This window comes from Mixophyes fleayi, unplaced genomic scaffold, assembly GCF_038048845.1.
Source record: "Mixophyes fleayi isolate aMixFle1 unplaced genomic scaffold, aMixFle1.hap1 Scaffold_389, whole genome shotgun sequence".
NCBI classification, from domain to species: Eukaryota; Metazoa; Chordata; class Amphibia; order Anura; family Limnodynastidae; genus Mixophyes; species Mixophyes fleayi.
This window is the reverse complement of record NW_027447872.1, coordinates 67,501-72,500: the sequence shown is the minus strand read 5'-3', so window position 1 is coordinate 72,500 and position 5,000 is coordinate 67,501. Positions and strand designations below refer to the sequence as shown.

The following is a 5,000-nucleotide window of genomic DNA, read 5'->3' as shown; positions in this document are numbered from 1 at the left end:
AGGAAGCCGGAACAAGAGAGAAGAAAAAAAGGCCTACAGCACCTGGTATTCCCAGGTGGTCTCCCATCCAAGTACTAACCAGGCCCGTTCCTGCTTAGCTTCCAAGATCAGATGAGATTGGGCTTGTTCAGGGTGGTGTGGCTGTAGGTTTTGTTTTCCTATTGACCTACATCTCTTATACATCTAGAAACCAGCATTGAAGGAAGCCGGAACAAGAGAGAAGAAAAAAAGGCCTACAGCACCTGGTATTCCCAGGTGGTCTCCCATCCAAGTACTAACCAGGCCCGGCTTTGCTTAGCTTCCAAGAACAGATGAGATTGGGCTTGTTCAGGGTGGTGTGGCTGTAGGTATTGGTTTCCAATTGACCTACATCTCTTATACATCTCAAAACCAGCATTGAAGGAGGCCGGAACAAGAGAGAAAAAAAAAAGCCTACAGCACCTGGTATTTCCAGGTGGTCTCCCATCCAAGTACTAACCAGGCCCAGCCCTGCTTAGCTTCCAAGATCAGACGAGAGTGGGCTTGTTCAGGGTGGTGTGGCTGTAGGTATTGTTTTCCTATTGACCTACATCTCTTATACATCTCAAAACCAGCATTGAAGGAAGTCGGAACAAGAGAGAAAAAAAAAAGGGCCTACAGCACCTGGTATCCCCAGGTGGTCTCGCATCCAAGTACTAACCAGGCCTGGCTCTGCTTAGCTTCCAAGATCAGGCTTGTTCAGGGTGGTGTGGCTGTAGGTATTGGTTTCCTATTGACCTACATCTCTTATACATCTAAAAACCAGCATTGAAGGAAGCCGGAACAAGAGAGAAAAAAAAAAAGCCTACAGCACCTGGTATTCCCAGGTGGTCTCCCATCCAAGTACTAACCAGGCCTGGCCCTGCTTAGCTTCCAAGATCAAACGAGATTGGGCTTGTTTAGAGATGTGTAGCTGTAGGTTTTGGTTTCCTATTGACCTACATCTCTTATAATCTCAAAACCAGCATTGAAGGAAGCCGGAACAAGAGAGAAAAAAAAAAGGCCTACAGCACCTGGTATTCCCAGGTGGTCTCCCATCCAAGTACTAACCAGGCCCGTCCCTGCTTAGCTTCCAAGATCAGACGAGATTGGGCTTGTTCAGGGTGGTGTGGCTGTAGGTATTGTTTTCCTATTGACCTACATCTCTTATACATCTAGAAAACAGCATTGAAGGAGGCCGGAACAAGAGAGAAAAAAAAAAGCCTACAGCACCTGGTATTTCCAGGTGGTCTCCCATCCAAGTACTAACCAGGCCCAGCCCTGCTTAGCTTCCAAGATCAGACAAGATTGGGCTTGTTCAGGGTGGTGTGGCTGTAGGTATTGTTTTCCTATTGACCTACATCTCTTATACATCTAAACACAAGCATTGAAGGAAGCCGGAACAAGAGAGAAAAAAAAAAGGCCTACAGCACCTGGTATTCCCAGGTGGTCTCCCATCCAAGTATTAACCAGGCCCAGCCCTGCTTAGCTTCCAAGATCAGACGAGATTGGGCTTGTTCAGGGTGGTGCGGCTGTAGGTATTGTTTTCCTATTGACCTACATCTCTTATACATCTAGAAACTAGCATTGAAGGAAGCCGGAACAAGAGAGAAGAAAAAAAGGCCTACATCACCTGGTATTCCCAGGTGGTCTCCCATCCAAGTACTAACCAGGCCTGTCCCTGCTTAGCTTCCAAGATCAGATGAGATTGGGCTTGTTCAGGGTGGTGTGGCTGTAGGTATTGTTTTCCTATTGACCTACATCTCTTATACATCTAGAAACCAGCATTGAAGGAAGCCGGAACAAGAGAGAAGAAAAAAAGGCCTACAGCACCTGGTATTCCCAGGTGGTCTCCCATCCAAGTACTAACCAGGCCAGTCCCTGCTTAGCTTCCAAGATCAGATGAGATTGGGCTTGTTCAGGGTGGTGTGGCTGTAGGCATTGTTTTCCTATTGACCTACATCCCTTATACATCTAGAAACCAGCATTGAAGGAAGCCGGAACAAGAGAGAAGAAAAAAAGGCCTACAGCACCTGGTATCCCCAGGTGGTCTCGCATCCAAGTACTAACCAGTCCTGGCTCTGCTTAGCTTCCAAGATCAGGCTTGTCCAGGGTGGTGTGGCTGTAGGTATTGGTTTCCTATTGACTTACATCTCTTATATATCTAAAAACCAGCATTGAAGGAACCCGGAACAAGAGAGAAAAAGAAAAAGCCTACAGCACCTGGTATTCCCAGGTGGTCTCCCATCCAAGTACTAAACAGGCCTGGCCCTGCTTAGCTTCCAAGATCAAGCGAGATTGGGCTTGTTTAGAGATGTGTAGCTGTAGGTTTTGGTTTCCTATTGACCTACATCTCTTATAATCTCAAAACCAGCATTGAAGGAAGCCGGAACAAGAGAGAAAAAAAAAAGGCCTACAGCACCTGGTATTCCCAGGTGGTCCCCCATCCAAGTACTAACCAGGCCCGTCCCTGCTTAGCTTCCAAGATCAGATGAGATTGGGCTTGTTCAGGGTGGTGTGGCTGTAGGTATTGTTTTCCTATTGACCTACATCTCTTATACATCTAAAAACAAGCATTGAAGGAAGCCGGTACAAGAGAGAAAAAAAAAAAGGCCTACAGCACCTGGTATTCCCAGGTGGTCTCCCATCTAAGTACTAACCAGGCCCGGCCCTGCTTAACTTCCAAGATCAGACGAGATTGGGCTTGTTCAGGGTGGTGTGGCTGTAGGTATTGGTTTTCTAATGACCTACATCACTTATACATTTTAAAACCAGCATTGAAGGAAGCCAGAACAAGATATAAAAAAAAAAGTACTAACCAGGCCCGGACCTGCTTAGCTTTCAAGATCAGACGAGATTGGGCTTGTTCAGGGTGGTGGGGCTGTAGGTATTGGTTTCATATTGACCTACATCTCTTATACATCTCAAAACCAGCATTGAAGGAAGTCGGAACAAGAGAGAAAAAAAAAAGGGGCCTACAGCACCTGGTATTCCCAGGTGGTCTCGCATCCAAGTACTAACCAGCCCCGGCTCTGCTTAGCTTCCAAGATCAGACGAGATTGGGCTTGTTCAGGGTGGTGTGGATGTAGGTATTGGTTTCCTATTGACCTACATCTCTTATACATCTAAAAACCAGCATTGAAGGAAGCCGGAACAAGAGAGAAAAAAAAAAGGCCTACAGCACCTGGTATTCCCAGGTGGTCTCCCATCCAAGTACTAACCAGGCTCGTCCCTGCTTAGCTTCCAAGATCAGATGAGATTGGGCTTGTTCAGGGTGGTGCGGCTGTAGGTATTGTTTTCCTATTGACCTACATCTCTTATACATCTAAAAACCAGCATTGAAGGAAGCCGGAACAAGAGAGAAGAAAAAAAGGCCTACAGCACCTGGTATTCCCAGGTGGTCTCCCATCCAAGTACTAACCAGGCCCGGCTCTGCTTAGCTTCCAAGATCAGACGAGATTGGGCTTGTTCAGGGTGGTGTGGCTGTAGGTATTGGTTCCTTATTGACCTACATCTCTTATACATCTCAAAACCAGCATTGAAGGAGGCTGGAACAAGAGAGAAAAAAAATGCCTACAGCACCTGGTATTTCCAGGTGGTCTCCCATCCAAGTACTAACCAGGGCCAGTCCTGCTTAACTTCCAAGATCAGATAAGATTGGGCTTGTTCAGGATGGTGTGGCAGTAGGTATTGTTTTCTTATTGACCTACATCTCTTATACATCTCAAAACCAGCATTGAAGGAGGCCGGAACAAGAGAGAAAAAAAAAAGCCTACAGCACCTGGTATTTCCAGGTGGTCTCCCATCCAAGTACTAACCAGGCCCAGCCCTGCTTAGCTTCCAAGATCAAATGAGATTGGGATTGCTCAGGGTGCTGTGGCTGTAGGTATTGTTTTTTTATTGACCTACATCTCTTATACATCTAAAAACAAGCATTGAAGGAAGCCGGAACAAGAGAGAAAAAAAAAAAGGCCTACAGCACCTGGTATTCCCAGGTGGTCTCTGAGCCAAGTACTAACCAGGCCCGGCCCTGCTTAGCTTCCAAGATCAGACGAGATTGGGCTTGTCCAGGGTGGTGTGGCTGTAGGTATTGGTTTCTTAATGACCTACATCACTTATACATTTTAAAATCAGCATTGAAGGAAGCCAGAACAAGAGAGAAAAAAAAAAGTACTAACCAGGCCCGGACCTGCTTAGCTTTCAAGATCAGACAAGATTGGGCTTGTCCAGGGTGGTGTGGCTGTAGGTATTGGTTTCCTATTGACCTACATCTCTTATACATCTCAAAACCAGCATTGAAGGAGGCCGGAACAAGAGAGAAAGAAAAAAGCCTACAGCCCCTGGTATTTCCAGGAGGTCTCCCATCCAAGTACTAACCAGGCCCAGCCCTGCTTAGCTTCCAAGATCAGGCTTGTTCAGGGTGGTGTGGCTGTAGGTATTGGTTTCCTATTGACCTACATCTCTTATACATCTCAAAACCAGCATTGAAGGAAGTCGGAACAAGAGAGAAAAAAAAAAGGGCCTACAGCATCTGGTATTCCCAGGTGGTCTCGCATCCAAGTACTAACCAGCCCCGGCTCTGCTTAGCTTCCAAGATCAGACGAGATTGGGCTTGTTCAGGGTGGTGTGTCTGTAGGTATTGGTTTCCTATTGACCTACATCTCTTATACATCTAAAAACCAGCATTGAAGGAAGCCGGAACAAGAGAGAAAAAAAAAGGCCTACAGCACCTGGTATTCCCAGGTGGTCTCCCATCCAAGTACTAACCAGGCCCGTCTCTGCTTAGCTTCCAACATCAGATGAGATTGGGCTTGTTCAGGGTGGTGTGGCTGTAGGTATTGGTTTCCTATTGACCTACATCTCTTATACATCTCAAAACCAGCATTGAGGGAAGTCGGAACAAGAGAGAAAAAAAAAAGGGCCTACAGCACCTGGTATACCCAGGTGGTCTCGCATTAAAGTACTAACCAGGCCCGGCTCTGCTTAGCTTCCAAGATCAGGCT

General features: G+C 46.5%; 7 non-coding genes and 14 pseudogenes across 7 annotated transcripts; all 21 read right to left on the bottom strand.

The window, feature by feature from the left end:
• Positions 1-30: 30 nt before the first annotated feature.
• LOC142133695 (5S ribosomal RNA) lies at positions 31-149 on the bottom strand. Its single transcript, XR_012686839.1, has one exon. It is a non-coding gene; the product is annotated as a 5S ribosomal RNA (ribosomal RNA).
• An 81-nt stretch (positions 150-230) lies between these two features.
• On the bottom strand, positions 231-349 carry LOC142133835 (5S ribosomal RNA; annotated as a pseudogene).
• An 80-nt stretch (positions 350-429) lies between these two features.
• LOC142133814 (5S ribosomal RNA) lies at positions 430-548 on the bottom strand (annotated as a pseudogene).
• Positions 549-820: 272 nt separating this feature from the next.
• Positions 821-939, bottom strand: LOC142133920 (5S ribosomal RNA; annotated as a pseudogene).
• Positions 940-1,019: 80 nt separating this feature from the next.
• On the bottom strand, positions 1,020-1,138 carry LOC142133870 (5S ribosomal RNA). Its single transcript, XR_012686912.1, has one exon. It is a non-coding gene; the product is annotated as a 5S ribosomal RNA (ribosomal RNA).
• An 80-nt stretch (positions 1,139-1,218) lies between these two features.
• On the bottom strand, positions 1,219-1,337 carry LOC142133767 (5S ribosomal RNA; annotated as a pseudogene).
• Positions 1,338-1,418: 81 nt separating this feature from the next.
• LOC142133744 (5S ribosomal RNA) lies at positions 1,419-1,537 on the bottom strand. Its single transcript, XR_012686882.1, has one exon. It is a non-coding gene; the product is annotated as a 5S ribosomal RNA (ribosomal RNA).
• Positions 1,538-1,618: 81 nt separating this feature from the next.
• On the bottom strand, positions 1,619-1,737 carry LOC142133799 (5S ribosomal RNA; annotated as a pseudogene).
• Positions 1,738-1,818: 81 nt separating this feature from the next.
• LOC142134029 (5S ribosomal RNA) lies at positions 1,819-1,937 on the bottom strand. Its single transcript, XR_012686928.1, has one exon. It is a non-coding gene; the product is annotated as a 5S ribosomal RNA (ribosomal RNA).
• Positions 1,938-2,208: 271 nt separating this feature from the next.
• LOC142134002 (5S ribosomal RNA) lies at positions 2,209-2,327 on the bottom strand (annotated as a pseudogene).
• Positions 2,328-2,407: 80 nt separating this feature from the next.
• Positions 2,408-2,526, bottom strand: LOC142133772 (5S ribosomal RNA). The gene has a single exon (XR_012686903.1). It is a non-coding gene; the product is annotated as a 5S ribosomal RNA (ribosomal RNA).
• Positions 2,527-2,608: 82 nt separating this feature from the next.
• Positions 2,609-2,727, bottom strand: LOC142133736 (5S ribosomal RNA). Its single transcript, XR_012686875.1, has one exon. It is a non-coding gene; the product is annotated as a 5S ribosomal RNA (ribosomal RNA).
• Positions 2,728-2,969: 242 nt separating this feature from the next.
• On the bottom strand, positions 2,970-3,088 carry LOC142134001 (5S ribosomal RNA; annotated as a pseudogene).
• Positions 3,089-3,169: 81 nt separating this feature from the next.
• Positions 3,170-3,288, bottom strand: LOC142133766 (5S ribosomal RNA; annotated as a pseudogene).
• An 81-nt stretch (positions 3,289-3,369) lies between these two features.
• LOC142133716 (5S ribosomal RNA) lies at positions 3,370-3,488 on the bottom strand. The gene has a single exon (XR_012686858.1). It is a non-coding gene; the product is annotated as a 5S ribosomal RNA (ribosomal RNA).
• Positions 3,489-3,567: 79 nt separating this feature from the next.
• On the bottom strand, positions 3,568-3,686 carry LOC142133890 (5S ribosomal RNA; annotated as a pseudogene).
• Positions 3,687-3,766: 80 nt separating this feature from the next.
• LOC142133845 (5S ribosomal RNA) lies at positions 3,767-3,885 on the bottom strand (annotated as a pseudogene).
• An 82-nt stretch (positions 3,886-3,967) lies between these two features.
• Positions 3,968-4,086, bottom strand: LOC142133892 (5S ribosomal RNA; annotated as a pseudogene).
• A 239-nt stretch (positions 4,087-4,325) lies between these two features.
• LOC142134033 (5S ribosomal RNA) lies at positions 4,326-4,434 on the bottom strand (annotated as a pseudogene).
• An 82-nt stretch (positions 4,435-4,516) lies between these two features.
• LOC142133996 (5S ribosomal RNA) lies at positions 4,517-4,635 on the bottom strand (annotated as a pseudogene).
• An 80-nt stretch (positions 4,636-4,715) lies between these two features.
• Positions 4,716-4,834, bottom strand: LOC142133809 (5S ribosomal RNA; annotated as a pseudogene).
• Positions 4,835-5,000: the final 166 nt, after the last annotated feature.